Source organism: Gossypium arboreum, chromosome 9 (genome assembly GCF_025698485.1).
Source record: "Gossypium arboreum isolate Shixiya-1 chromosome 9, ASM2569848v2, whole genome shotgun sequence".
NCBI classification, from domain to species: Eukaryota; Viridiplantae; Streptophyta; class Magnoliopsida; order Malvales; family Malvaceae; genus Gossypium; species Gossypium arboreum.
The window spans coordinates 23941553-23958008 of NC_069078.1; positions in this window are offsets into that span (position 1 = coordinate 23941553).

A 16456-nucleotide genomic window follows, 5' to 3' on the forward strand; every position below is an offset into this window, starting at 1 on the left:
TCTCGAGCTTAAACAAGCTGAATGACAGTGTCCGAGTATGAAAGGGAATTTGTTAGACTGACCAAGTATGCCCAGGAATGTATTCCAACCAAAATTTCCATGTGTAAATAGTTTGAAGACGAGTTAAATGAAGACATAAAGTTATTAGTCAGGATACTTGAACTGAAAGAATTTGTTGTTTTAGTTGATCGACCACATAAAGCTGAAGAGCTTAGCAAAGAAAAGAGGTAAGCTAATTATGAAGATAGAGATTCAAGAAAGAGATCATTGGTAAATTCATGTCAGCCATCATCGAAGAAGTCGAAAGAATATTATAACCATTCAACAGTTTCAGTGGGATATTCCAGTAGAGATAGAGGTAAACAGCATGCGAGTTCAGAGCCTCAAACTATGTTCGTTGCGAGCATAGACTGTGTCAAGGGCAATAAGACTGGTTATCAACAGTGTGGACGTCAATACTTTGGTGAATACAAGATGAAACTCAGGATGTGTTTCAAATGTGGCTCATATGAACATCTTATCTGAGATTTCCCTGAAAGATCTAAAAAAGAAAAAGCTCAGACTGTTCAACTAAGTAACATAGCTGTGAGAGGGAGACCGCCAAGGAACCCTAGAAATATATGTAATAGTCGCAGTGAGACCAAAGACTCTGCTATGACATCTAAGGCACGAGCACTGGCTAGAGCTTGTGCGATCTGTGCACAGGAAGAAGTTTTTACGCCAGATGTTATTACTGGTACATTTTCTATCATTGATACTAATGTTACTACTTTAACTGATCCGAGATCAACACATTTGCATGTATGCATAAATTTAGTGTCAAGTAAGAATTTACCTATCGAGTCCATTAAATTTGTGGTTAAATTAACGAACCCCCTAGGTCAGTATGTGTTAGTTAATAAGATTTGTAAAAATTGTCCTTTTATGATTCCGGGTTGTAATTTTTCGACTGATTTGATGTTGTTATCATTTGATGAATTTGACATGTATTTGGGTGTGGATTGGTTGGCTCTGTATGATGCCATAGTAAACTGTAGATGAAAGCTTATTGTGTTAAAATTTCAGAACGGTGAAAAGCTTCAGATTGAGTCAAATAGTTTGGATGGTATACCTAATGTTATTTGAACTATGTTAGCAAAAAAATATGTTAGAAAAGGCTATGATGTGTATCTTGCATACATATTTGATTCTAGAGTTTCTGAGTTGAAGGTAGAATTAGTTCTAGTGGTATGTGAGTATCCAGATGTATTTCCAGATGAGTTACCTCGGTTACCACAGATTCGAGAGGTCGAGTTCATTATTGAGTTAGTACCGGGAACATCTCCGATATCGATAGCTCCTTATAGAATGGCACTTACAGAGTTTAAAGATTTGAAAGCACAGTTGCAAGAGTTAACAGATAGAGATTTGTTTGACCCAATTTTTCTCCTTGGGGTGCACCTGTTCTATTCGTTAAGAAAAGGGATGAATCTATGAGATTATGTATTGACTATCGAGAGCTCAACAAAGTTACGATCAAGAATAAGTATCCATTATCGCGTATTGACAATCTGTTTGATCAATTGAAAGGTGCAACAATGTTCTCAATAATTAATCTATGTTCTGGTTATTATCAATTGCAAGTTAAAGATTCAGATGTGCCAAAAACTACATTCAGGACCAGGTATAGACATTATGAATTTCTTTTGATGTCGTTTCGTTTGACTAATTCACCTGCAATATTTATGGATTTAATGAACAAAACTTTTAGACTGTATATAGACAGATTTGTCATGGTATTCATTAATGATATCTTGATCTAATCACGAGATGAGTCAGAGCATGCTGAACACATGAGAATTGTTTTGCAAACCTTGTGTGAAAAGCAATTGTTCGCTAAGTTTAGCAAATGTCAATTTTGGCTTCTAGAAGCCAGATTTCTGGGACATGTTGTATCAGTCGAGGGCATCAGAGTTGATTCGAGCAAAATTTCAGTTGTTGTTGATTGGAAACCTCCTAAAAATGTGTCTGAAGTTAGAAGTTTTCTGAGATTAGCTTGATATTACAAAAGGTTCGTCAAGGGATTCTCGATGAGTGCCACACCATTGATGCGATTATTACAAAAAGATGTGAAATTTGAGTGGTCTAAGAAATGCCAGCAAAGTTTCAATTAGTTGAAAGCATTGTTAACCGAGGCACCGGTGTTAGTTCATCCCGAGTTAGGTAAAGAATTCATGATTTTTAATGATGCATCTTTAAATAGTTTAGGCTGTATTTTGATACAGAAAAGCAAGGTGATAGCTTATGCTTTTAGACAGCTGAAATCACATGAGAAGAATTATCTGACACACGATTTAGATCTTGCAGCGGTTGTTTTTGCATTGAAGTTTTTGAGACACCATTTGTACAGAAAAAAAGCGATATCTTTACAGATTACAAAAGCTTGAAATATTTGATATCATACAAAGATTTGAATTTGATACAGAGCAAGTGGCTCGAGTTATTGAAAGACTACAATTTGATTATTGACTATCATCCAGCTAAGGCAAATGTAGTTGTTGATGCTTTAAGTAGAAAGTCTCTGTTTGTTTTATGAGCATTGAATACACAATTGGCGTTGTGTGATGATGGTTTCATCTTAGCTGAGTTGAAAGCTAGACCGATTTTTTTACAATAGATTTATAAGGCTCGACAATGTGATGACGTATTATTATCTAAATGGAAACAGAGTGAGTCTCCTAATTCATATTTTTAGATTGGATCTGATGATTGTTTATACGTCAAAGGTAGAATTTGTGTTCTGAGAACTTTAGATCTCATTCAGAAAATTTGCATGAAGCTCATAATAGTAGTATGTCTATTCATCCTGGTAGCAACAAAATGTACGGTGATTTGAAACTAATGTATTGGTGGCCAAATATGAAACAAGAGATTTTTGAGTTCATATCGAGATGTTTAGTGTGTCAGCAACTTAAAGCAGAACATTAGGTACTTCTGGTCTGTTATAGCCAATGATGATTTCGGAATGGAAATGGGAGCATGTCACGATAGATTCTGTATCGAGGGTACCTTGTCTTCTAAGAAGAAAGATACAATTTGGGTTATTGTTAATCATCTAATGAATTCTGCAAATTTTATCCCTATACGTATAGATTATTCTCTTGAGAGAATAGACGAGCTTTATGTTGCCGAGATTGTCAGATTGTACGGGGTACTAGTTTCTATTATTTCTGATAAAGATCCGCGATTTACATCACGATTTAAAGCAAGTTACATGAGGCTCTAGGTACTCATTTGCATTTTAGTATTGCGTTTTATCCCCAAACTAATGGTGAGTCTGAGCGTGTGATTAAGATACTTGAAGACATACTTTGATGTTCTGTTTTAGAGTTCGAAGGCAATTAGGAGAAATTTCTATCATTAGTTGAGTCCACGTACGATAAAAGTTATCAATCGAGCATAAATATGGCAATATACGAGGCCTTGTATGGTCGTAAATGTCGAACTCCGTTGTATTGGACTGAACTCAGTTAAAAAAAGATTCATGAGTTGATTTGGTACGAAAACAGAAGATAAGGTAGAAGTAATTTGAGATAGTTTGAAAGCATCTTTAGATCGACAGAAATCATATGCGGTTTTGAAAAGAAAAGACATTGAGTTTTAAGTCAACGATAAAGTGTTCTTGAAAGTGTCGCCCTGTAAGATAGTTCTTTGATTTGGTCGTAAACGAAAGCTAAGTCCGCGATTTATCAGGTCCTATGAGATTATCGAAAGAATCAGACTAATAGTTTATAGATTAGCTTTAAGAGTTAGAAAGGATCCATAATGTGTTTCATGTATATATGTTACAATGGTATCGATTACACCCTTCGCATGTTATCTCACTAGTAGATGACAAGATTCAGTCTGATATATAACTTGAGAGGTTAAAGAATTTAGAAATAAAAGCATAGCCTTAGTGAAAGTTCTTTGGCAATGACACGGTATAGAGGAGGCCACTTGGGAACCCGACAAAGCTATAAAAGCACAGTACCAGAACCTCTTTTTTGGTAAGATTATCGGGGACAAAAATTCCTTTAGGGGGAGAGTTGTAACAGTCCATTTTTAGTAAAATTGGAACAGTGGTTTTGGGACCATAAATCTAATGTGAGAATATTTATTTTATTATTATTTTAATGTCTACAACATGTTAGTAGTATCGTATAAAAATTTCGTTAAGAAATTTTATCGTTTGCATGTTTAATTTGGTGTAAAGGACTAAATTGTAAAAAGGTGCAAAAGTTACATTCTATAAGCTAAAAGGGTGTAATGGCTATGATATTAAATGGTTGAGGGATTTTTGTTGTTATTAGACCATAACTTTATTGAGTGAACTAATATAGACATTAATTTAGTGGTTTTAAGGTTTATAATAAAAGGTTAATTAAGTAAATTAATAAATAAAGTTAGTAAAATAATCAAAACAAAGGCCATCATATTTTTTGTCCATTTTTTGACTTAAAATAAAATTAGAAAGAAGCCATAGCCAAGTTTGAGTGTTCGGTCATCTCTTCCTTGTGCATGTAAGTGATTTTTCATCCCGTTTTAAATGATTTCTATGTTTTTGAAACCGTTGTAGCTTAATCTAACTAACCCAGGGACTAATTTGCAAAACTGTTAAAAGATTAGAGTTTTTGTATGAATGTATTCATGTGGTTTTTGACGTTTGATAGAAGAAAATGCATCTTTGTTGTTAGATAAACAACTTTTGTAAAGTGATTTTTATTAAAAATGTCAATTACGTATTTAATTGAATGTGTAATATTCATGGTGAAAATTGTGAAATAATGAATTTTTTGAGCTGCTATGGAACCATATTAAATTTGTTAGCTTGGGTAAGGATGAAATTGCATGAATTTCAATTTACGAGCTTAAGGATTAAATTGTAAGGAAATCAAAATAATAGGGGCAAAAGCATAATTTTGTAAAAATATGGTTTTTGGATTGAATTGAATAGAATGATTATTGAATGGATTGAATTTGATTATTTAGATTAAGTTAAGCCTCGTACGGATTTAGATTGAAAGAAAGATAAAGTCTCGGACTAGTTGATCCTATTTCATTGTTTTGTGATCGAGGTAAGTTCGTATGTTTAAATAGCGTTTTAATGTATTTGATTTAAATGGTATTATATTGTTTGCCATATCATGTCCCGATAGAAAATCAAATGACGATACGATGACTATTGAGCCCATTTGAACCTTAGGAATATAAAGGATACAAATGACATGCCATTAGGGCTACCTTGTTTCAAGTGTTGGTCCTGAACATTCTACCAATGGCTGAGTTCTAGCATTTACTGCTGATACTCATCAGCTTGTGTGAGCAGCATCATGTAGCTATGTTCCAACCATTAGCTTTTGTGAGTAGGCCCATTTATGGCTCACAGGAGAGTTTACGTAAAGGAAAAGCACAGGAATGGTTTCGACCATGTGTTAGCACACTATGTGTGAACTTCCCATTTATCTGATATTATTCTAAGGGATTCAACAGGCATGAAAAGGAATGAACTGATAAAGGTTGTGACAGCCCAAAATTGACCCTAGTCGGGAAGTGGTTTCGGGACCACCAAACCGAGGCATAAAAATAATCTAATATTCATTTTGATGCCTATAATATGTGTTAATTCGTGTGTGACATTTTTGATGTTTTGATTTAGGATTTTAAATGTGAATTTCACTAAAAAGAACCTAGTAGTAAACTTTGAAAATAGGATAGGGAAATGTGTGATGACTAGTTGATCATGCATGCAAAAATGAGGGGTTTGCATGTCAAATTTCCCTAAACTAAAGCCTAGTGGCCGACCATGACAAAGAATTATGGGCAAAACATGTCATAGACATGTTTTGTTGGTGCATCATGGGAGGAAACAATAAAATAAAAAGTTAGTAATAAGAAATGAAAAAAAAAAAGAGATCATCATTCATGTTCTTGCTAGCCGAAACTAGGAAGGAAAAAGAGAGAAAGAAAAAAACTTCATCCTTGGGTTCTTCTTGGCCGTTCTGAAAGGAGAAAGGTTGAAGATATTCGGCCATACTTGCATCTATGTTAAGGTATGTTTGATGATGTTCCATGAGATGCATGCATGTTTTAGTTGTTAGCTTGAGTTCTACCTAGCCCCATGGTCTAAATCTTGCTATGTGATAGAGATGATACTCGGCCATGGATGTATCATTCTTGCTTGGTGTTGATGTTGTGTTGATGAGATATTAAGTGATTTTTGAAAACCATGTTGAAATTTGATTAAGTGGGGTGAGTATGGTTTTCGGCTATAAAAGATTAATAAGGGTGATGGTTGTGTTTCATGCTAAACTTAGATAAATAATGGTAGTTTGCTTACATCTTGATATCTATGAGTTCCTTTCTTGGTTCTACCATAGACCCACGAAGTATATGTTTATGTGGTGTTGTTGGAGATTATGATAGAAGCTAATGAGTGAGAGTTTGATATATACTATGAGGTTAAACTTCATGAGGTTGTAAGCTTGTAAGTTGGATGATGAAATTCATGCTTTGTGAAGGTAAATGGTGTGGAAGGAGCATTCGGCCATGATGAAAATATATGAGATAGTTATAATCAACTTGAGATTCGGCCCTTGCACTTACATGTATATATGTTGCACATGATGTATTGGTATGACATATATACTATCTCAAGGTATATATTTGCATATGATGATGTTTCGGTTATGAAATAAATGATGGATGCGTATTGAGTTACAATATGGAATGCGTTAGTCAGTAAAATGTATGCTGTTTTTGTATGGTATTAAGTGTATAATCGGCCTCAACATGGACATGCATATTCGGCCACATGAAGGGGGGGTTGGTGTGCATGCATTCGGTTAGAGGCAAGCATATTGATGCCTATTCTTGGCTTGGAAAATTGGGCTAAGGAGAGTACTAACTAATGTGTTGAATTCGATTCGTGATTTCGTACACATGTGACTCTAATGTCTAATGTATATAATGGCTAAGTACCTTGAGCTTCACTTTGATGTTTTAATGAATTGTATTGAATTGCTTGTTGTGATTAAAAATTGTGCATGACCATTGTGTATTTGAGCTAAAGGATGGCCATATGACCATTTAAACTCCTTGTCATATTCGGCCATAAGCTATCATAATGAGATTTTAATAAGTTAAATTTGTGTGAATTAGCTCAAGAGCTTAGAGGACCATAGTTGGATAAGGGAAAGGAAAAAGTAATCGAATAGCCGTCGAAATCGTTCGACAACATCCGAGGTAAGTCTTCGAGTAATGACCCTACTTGAATTATATTGAAATGATTTTTCATATTATGGCGGACAGCCGAACGTTCGTAGGGACTAAGTTATAAAGTCAATTGAAATCATGCTCTTTGTGTGTGGCTATTGAGCCGAAATTGGAAAGGTTTAAAAACTGTTTTGTGTTTGAGCCTTAGTAAAGAGAATGAAATATGGATGTGTCATGATTATTGATATATGTGTACATGAGCATTTGAATGATACCCGGGCTAAGTCCCGAAGGCATTTATGCTAGTAATTATATCCGGGCTAAGACCCGAAGGCATTCGTGCGAGTTGTTATATCCGGCTAAGACCAAGGCATTTGTGCAAGTTACCAAATCCGGTTAAGACCGAAGGCAATTGTGCTTGTGGTTATATCCGCTAAATTCAAGAGACTCGGTTTGAAGGTGAGCATTTTGGTCTGTAATAAATTCAGATTAATACGCTCGAAAAACCCATACGATAAGGTATGTTTACATGTGCATCGGAAAAGTCGATCCGTTTGAAATAGTATTCGTTCAATCGACTAACGAACTTTCGGCTCTTAGATAGGTTGATACCTTGTGTGTATATGTTGATGAAGTGTGAAGTAAGTATGATTATGAGAATGTGTATTAATAAAGTGATTCATTTAGCTATGTGAATGTAATACTTTAGTCAAAGCTGATTTCATTACTTGAGACTTACTAAGCATTAAAATGCTTACCCGTTGCTTTGGCTCTGCTTTATAGATTTTGCTCGTTAGCTATCGGATTCGGGATCATCAAGTCGAAGTCATCCACACTATCAAAGCCCCTTTTGGTACAAATTTTGGTTGAACTTTGAAATGGCATGTATAGGACTACTCTTTCGTTTGTTGGTCATAGACCCTTTGATTTTGTATAAATTTGGATAGCCATGCGAAAATGGCTTATATACACTTTGGCATGGTATCATAATCATTTTGTATGTTGTTCATTAAGAGGTATGGAAATGTTTGGAAACGATTAGCCATTGGAATGGTTAATCATGATCATTCCTTGTGCCATGTATGCTAAAAGGGCTAGTTGAATCAAAGAAATTATGAAGTAGGTAAAGGTTACCTTGAAAGCAGATCTTGACAGAAGAAGTGATGTGGATGTGAAAAATCACTAAAAATAGTAGGAATGAAATTAAATAGTGAATAAATTATGTAAATGAACCTTGATGAATCTACTTTTATATGGAAGAAACGAAAAGGTCATATATGTTAAGAGATATTAAAGTTCTCGTGAAACAGGGCCAGAACGGTTTCTGGATCCCCTGTTCCGACTTTGGAAATTCATTGTAAATTAACCAGAGATAATTAGGAGTCATGCCATATATGTATAGATTTCTCTTTGAGTCTAGTTTCTATAGAAAGAAGAAGCATCAGTATTGAAGCCCTGTACAGGGAGATATCCAAGTCGTAATGCCCGAAGGTCAGTGTAGTCGATCCCTGTAATAGGGGAGACTTTAACTAATAAACTGTACTAATTGGCCTGACCAAAAATTCTAGAAAAAAATTTTTGGATGGACATATGAGTCTAATTTCAGGGAAAAATTACGAAACTAATTTTCGAGCTTTGAAACTCAAGATATGATTTTTAAGGCGACGGTGATGCGATAACCGACTTATGCGGAAAATTTTAAATGGACTGTGAAAATGATTAAGTCAAGTTTGTGTGCACCTTGTGTTCGACTCGATAACGGACTCGAGTGCGGGTGTTACAATTTTATTGGTATCGAGCTACGGTTTAGTTGATTCTAGGACTACCGTAATGCGTTTGGGTCTAGCTATACATGCCATTTTTTGTGATTATTTGATAGTGTGGATATTTCTGACGTTTGAATTTGTGTTTATTTATAGTAATGGATCCCGATCCCAACCGAGCGATAGCTGATGATGTGGAGAGTGTGGCGCTGCTCTCGCACAAGGGGCGATCTTGGCGGACTCTCAACCTGTTGCTAGCAATCCGAATGATGAGGCTAGGCAAGCTTTCTATAGCGTGATGAATGATTGGTTCAACCAATACATTCGAACTAACACTACTGTTCCACAACCTCCATTCCCGACTAATACAACCCCGCACCTACAATGCCTCCGAATCGACCAAATAAGGTCCAATAAGCCCCAGTTGATGAATCCGAAAACATGGGGCTATGAATTTAAAGCTACGGATAGCGATGATGCCGAGCAAGCTGAATTTTGGTTGGACAACACTATCCGGGTACTCGATGAGCTATCTTGTACACCCGATGAATGCCTAAAGTGTACTATCTCCTTGCTACGTGATTCTGCCTACTATCGGTGGTGTACTCTGACTTCTGTTGTGCCCCGAGAGCAAGTAACTTGGGAGTTTTTCCAAACTGAGTTTCAGAAAAAGTATATCAGTCAGAGATTTATGGATCAAAAACGGAAGGAATTTCTTGAACTTAAATAAGGTTCCATGTCGGTTACCGACTATGAAAGAAAATTTGTTAGGCTTAGCCGGTACACACGAGAATGCATTTCTTCAGAAGCTGTGATGTGTAAACGCTTCGAAGATGGACTGAATGATGATATAAAGTCGTATGTTGGCATTTTGGAAATCAGAGTTTGTGGCTCTTGTCGATCGGCGTGCAAAGCCGAGGAGCTCAAGATGGAGAAAAGAAAAGTGAAGTGGGAGCAAGGGAGTTTAGTAAGAGGTCTTGGGAAGCCCTTCCCACGATCATCAAAGAAATTTAGAGATGGCTTAGGCGGTCTAGAGACACTTAGGCCTTTTCTAGGCGAGATCGCGATCGACCCCTGTGACCACACGAGTCACTTGATCGCCGATGGTGGAAATGATCGTCGAGAGAGAACGGAGTGCCGATGATTGTGGCAAATGGCATTCGGAAGTTGTAGATTCCGTGACCACTCTGTTACAAGTGCGGATCGAGTTGACCACTTCATTAAAGATTACCCAAGGTTGTGCGAATAGAATGTAGATCGAGTGGGAAACCGGCGCTACCACCGCCGGGGTAGACCATCTAGAAATACGGGCAATGCTAGTGGTGGTCACGAGGATCTAGAGATGCTACGACCAGATCCGAGGCTCGCGCTCTGCTAGGGCTTATGCCATACGCTGCGCGTGAGGATGCTTCCTCGCCGGATGTTATTACCGGTACTTTCACTCTCTTTGATACTAATGAGATTGCTTTGATTGACCTGGTTCTACTCATTCTTATATATGCAAAACCTTAGCATCCAAAGAAGACTTTACCTATTGAGTCTCTTGAGTTCGTAATTCGGTGTCAAATCCTTGGGTCGTTCGTGCACTTGTCGACAAAGTGTGTAAGAAATGCCCCTAGTAATTCGAGGTTCTGTTTTCCGCAGACTTGATGCTTTTGCCGTTCGATGAATTTGATGTTATTCTTGGTTTGGATTGGTTGACCGTGCATGATGCGGTTGTGAATTGCAAAAGCAAGACTATTGATTTGAAGTCGCAAATAACGAGATGATCCGAGTTGAGTCTACGGACTTGAAGGGGTTGCCATTGTAATATCATCAATGTTGGCCCGAAATATGTAAGAAAAGGGTGCGAAGCATACCTTGCGTATGTACTTGGTGATAAGGAGTTAGAAATAAAACCGAATCTGTCTTGGGTGGTTTGTGAATACCGGATGTTTTTCCAAGAATTACCGGGTTTGCCACTGTTCGGAGATAGAGTTTGGTATTGAGCTTGTACAGGACCACACCGATTTCGATAGCTCCGTATCGTATGGCACCAACGGAATAAAGGAGTTGAAAGCTCAGTTGCAAGAGTTGGTGGATAGAGGTTTTGCTCGCCCGAGTTTTTCACCTTGGGGTGCACCAGTGTTGTTTGTGAAAAAGAAGGACGGAACCATGAGGTTTTGCATCGACTATCGTCAACTTAATAAAGTGACAATAAAGAACAAATATCCGTTACCGTGTATCGATGATTTGTTTGATCAACTAAAGGGAGCCTCAGTGTTCTCAAAAATAGATTTGAGATCGGGCTATTATCAGATGTGAATCCGAGATTCGGACATACCCAAAACTGCCTTCAGAACGAGATATGGTCACTACGAGTTCTTAATGATGCCGTTTGGGCTCACTAATGCCCCTACGGTATTTATGGATTTGATGAATCGGATCTTCAGACCATATTTGGATCGGTTCGTAGTTGTGTTCATTGACGACATATTGGTCTATTCAAGAGATGAGACCGAACATGCGGAGCACCTGAGATTAGTGTTGCAAATATTACGGGATAAGTAGTTATATGCTAAGTTCAGGAAGTGTGAGTTACGGTTAGAGAGGTTAGCTTCTTGGGTCATGTGGTATCTGCGACGGGTATTCGAGTCGACCGAGCAAAATTTCAGCCATACTTTCTTGGAAGCCTCCAAGAAATATTCTTGAGGTTCTGAGCTTTTTGGGACTTTAGGTTATTACCGACGGTTTGTAAAAGGATTCTCGATGATAGCCACACCCATGATGAAACCGCTTGTAAAGTGGTCAAGTTTGAATGGACGAAAAGTGTCGAAAAGTTTCGATCAATTGAAAACTCATTTGACGGAGCTCCAGATTAGTGCGGACCGAATCGGCAAAGAGTTTGTCATCTATAGTGACGCCTCCCTACTTGGGTTAGGTTGCGTATTGATGCAAGAAGGTCGAGTTGTGGCCTATGCCTCGAGACAATTAAAGCCACATGAGAAAAATTATCCGACCCATGATCTCGAATTGGCTGCCATCGTATTCGCCTTAAAGATATGGCGACATTACTTATTTGGTGAGAAGTGCCATGTGTATTCGGATCACAAAAGTCTCAAATATTTGATGACTCAAAGAGACTTAAATCTGCGACAAAGACGTTGGCTCGAGTTGTTAAAAGATTATGAGTTTGTCATTGATTATCACCCGGGAAAGGCTAATGTGGTTGCGGACGCCTTAAGCCGAAAATCACTGTTTGCTTTACGAGCTATGAATGTACGCTTGTCTATTCTACCCGACAATGTGTTAATAGCCGAATTAAAGGCCAAACCATTATTGACTCATCAAATTCGTGAAGCTCAGAAAGTTGACGATGAGTTGGTTGCAAAACGGGCTAAGTGTGTTTCGAACAAGGAATCGGAGTTTCAAATTGATGATGACGATTGTTTGAGGTTCAAAAGTCGTCTGTGTGTTCCAAAGAATTCGGAACTTATTTCGATAATTCTGAACGAAGCCCATTGTAGCCGAATGGCAATCCACCCGAGGAGTACGAAGATGTACAACGATCTGAAACGTCAGTTTTGGTGGCATGGTACGAAACGAGACATCTCCGACTTTGTTTCAAGATGTTTAATATGTCAACAAGTGAAAGCGGAACATCAAGTGCCTTCAGGGTTACTTCAGCCGATCACGATACTCGAGTGGAAATGGGATCTAGTCACAATGGACTTTGTGTCCGGACTGCCATTGTCAGCAAGTAAGAAGGATGCGATTTGGGTTGTTGTTGATAGACCGACTAAGTCGGCTCACTTTATCCCGTGCGTCTGGATTTTCATTGGATAAACTAGTTGAATTTATGCGTTTCTCGATTATGAGATTACACGGGTACCGATTTACATTGTGTCGGATAGAGATCCGAGATTCACCTCGCGATTTTGGAAGAAATTACAAGAAGCTTTGGGTACCAAGTTGCATTTCAGACCGCCTTTCACCCCCAAACCGATGGTCAATCCGGCGGATAATTCGAGATCTTGGAGGATGTGTTGAGATGTTGCATCCTCGAGTTCGATGGTTCATGGGAGCGGTATTTACCTTTGATTGAATTCGCTTACAACAATAGTTTTCAATCAAGTATTAAGATGGCGCCTTACGAGGCCTTGTACAGGCGTAAATGCCGTACACCATTGTTTTGGACCGAGCTCGGTGAGAGCAAAATTTTCCGAGTGGATTTGATTAAAGATACTGAACAGAAAGTAAAAGTAATCTGTGAAAATCTGAAGATAGCCTCCGATCGTCAGAAGTCGTACGCGGAGTTGAAACGAAAAGACATTGAGTATCAGGTGGGAGATAAAGCGTTTCTTAAAGTTTCTCCTTGGAAAAAGATACTCAGATTTGGCCGTAAAGGCAAATTGAGCCCGAGGTTCATCGGGCCATATGAGATATCCGAACGAGTCGGTCCAGTTGCGTATCGTTTGATTTTGCCCCCTGAACTTGAAAAGATTCATGACGTCTTTCATGTTTCGATGCTTCGACGCTATGGATCTGATCCGTCGCACGTAATTAGTCCATCAGAGGTTGAAATTCAAGCCGATATGAGTTATGAAGAAGAACCGATTCGTATCCTAGCTCGTGAAGTGAAGGAGTTGCGAACCAAAAGGGTTCCGTTAGTAAAAGTGTTTTGGCTCAAACACGGGATGGAAGAAGCTACTTGGGAACCCGAGAACTCTATGAAAGAGCGTTACCCAAACCTATTTACCGGTAAGATTTTTGGGGACGAAAATTTCTTAAGTGGGGGAGAGTTGTGACAGCCTAAAATTGACCCTAGTCGGGAAGTGGTTTCGGGACCACCAAACCGAGGCATAAAAATAATCTAATATTCATTTTGATGCCTATAATATGTGTTAATTCGTGTGTGACATTTTTGATGTTTTGATTTAGGGTTTTAAATGTGAATTTCACTAAAAAGGACCTAGTAGTAAACTTTGAAAATAGGATAGGAAATGTGTGATGACTAGTTGATCATGCATGCAAAATGAGGGTTTGCATGTCAAATTTCCCTAAACTAAAGCCTAGTGGTGGCCATGACAAAGATTATGGGCAAAACATGTCATAGACATGTTTTGTTGGTGCATCATGGGAGGAAACAATAAAATAAAAAGTTAGTAATAAGAAATGAAAAAAAAAAGAGATCATCATTCATGTTCTTGCTAGCCGAAACTAGGAAGGAAAAGAGAGAAAGAAAAAAACTTCATCCTTGGGTTCTTCTTGGCCGTTTTGAAAGGAGAAAGGTTGAAGATATTCGACCATACTTGCATCTAAGTTAAGGTATGTTTGATGATGTTCCATGAGATGCATGCATGTTTTAGTTGTTAGCTTGAGTTTTACCTAGCCCCATGGTCTGAATCTTGCTATGTGATAGAGATGATACTCGGCCATGGATGTATCATTCTTGCTTGGTGTTGATGTTGTGTTGATGAGATATTAAGTGATTTTTGAAAACCATGTTGAAATTTGATTAAGTGGGGTGAGTATGGTTTTCGGCTATAAAAGATTAATAAGGGTGATGGTTGTGTTTCATGCTAAACTTAGATAAATAATGGTAGTTTGCTTACATCTTGATATCTATGAGTTCCTTTCTTGGTTCTACCATAGACCCACGAAGTATATGTTTATGTGGTGTTGTTGGAGATTATGATAGAAGCTAATGAGTGAGAGTTTGATAGATACTATGAGGTTAAACTTCATGAGGTTGTAAGCTTGTAAGTTGGATGATGAAATTCATGCTTTGTGAAGGTAAATGGTGTGGAAGGAGCATTCGGCCATGATGAAAATATATGAGATAGTTATAATCAACTTGAGATTCGGCCCTTGCACCTACATGTATATATGTTGCACATGATGTATTGGTATGACATATATACTATCTCAAGGTATATATTTGCATATGATGATGTTTGGTTATGAAATAAATGATGGATGCGTATTGAGTTACAATATGGAATCGTTAGTCGATAAAATGTATCTGTTTTTGTGTGGTATTAAGTGTATAATTGGCCTCAACATGGACATGCATATTCGCCACATAAAGGGGGGTTGGTGTGCATGCATTCGGTTAGAGGCAAGCATATTGATGCCTATTCTTGGCTTGGAAAATTCGGCTAAGGAAAGTACTAACTAATGTGTTGAATTTGATTCGTGATTTCGTACACATGTGACTCTAATGTCTAATGTATATAAGGGCTAAGTACCTTGAGCTTCACTTTGATGTTTGAATGAATTGTATTGAATTGCTTGTTGTGATTAAAAATTGTGCATGACCATTGTGTATTTGAGCTAAAGGATGGCCATATGACCATTTAAACTCCTTGTCATATTCGGCCATAAGCTATCATAATGAGATTTTAATAAGTTAAATTTGTGTGAATTAGCTCAAGAGCTTAGAGGACCACAGTTGGATAAGGGAAAGGAAAAAGTGATTGAATAGCCGTCGAAATCATTCGACAACATCCGAGGTAAGTCTTCGAGTAATGACCCTACTTGAATTATATTGAAATGATTTTTCATATTATGGCGGACAGCCGAACGTGCGTAGCCAATTGAAATCATGCTCTTTGTGTGTGGCTATTGAGCCGAAATTGGAAAGGTTTAAAAACTGTTTTGTGTTTGAGCCTTAGTAACGAGAATGAAATATGGATGTGTCGTGATTATTGATATATGTGTACATAAGCATTTGAATGATACCCGGGCTAAGTCCCGAAGGCATTTATGCTAGTAATTATATCCGGGCTAAGACCCGAAGGCATTCGTGCGAGTTGTTATATCCGGGCTAAGACCCGAAGGCATTTGTGCAAGTTACCAAATCCGGGTTAAGACCCGAAGGCAATTGTGCTTGTGGTTATATCCGGCTAAATTCCGAAGAGACTCGGTTTGAAGGTGAGTGTTTTGGTGCTGTAATAAATTCAGTTAATACGCTCGAAAAACCCATACGATAAGGTATGTTTACATGTGCATCGGAAAAGTCGATCCGTTTGAAATAGTATTCGTTCAATCGACTAACGAACTTTCGGCTCTTAGATAGGTTGATACCTTGTGTGTATATGTTGATGAAGTGTGAAGTAAGTATGATTATGAGAATGTGTATTAATAAAGTGATTCATTTAGCTATGTGAATGTAATACTTTAGTCAAAGCTGATTTCATTACTTGAGACTTACTAAGCATTAAAATGCTTACCCGTTGCTTTGGCTCTCGCTTTATAGATTTTGCTCGTTAGCTATCGGATTCAGGATCATCAAGTCGAAGTCATCCACACTATCAAAGCCCCTTTTGGTACAAATTTTGGTTGAACTTTGAAATGGCATGTATAGGACTACTCTTTCGTTTGTTGGTCATAGACCCCTTTGATTTTGTATAAATTTGGATAGCCATGCGAAAATGGCTTATATACACTTTGGCATGGTATCATAATCATTTTGTATG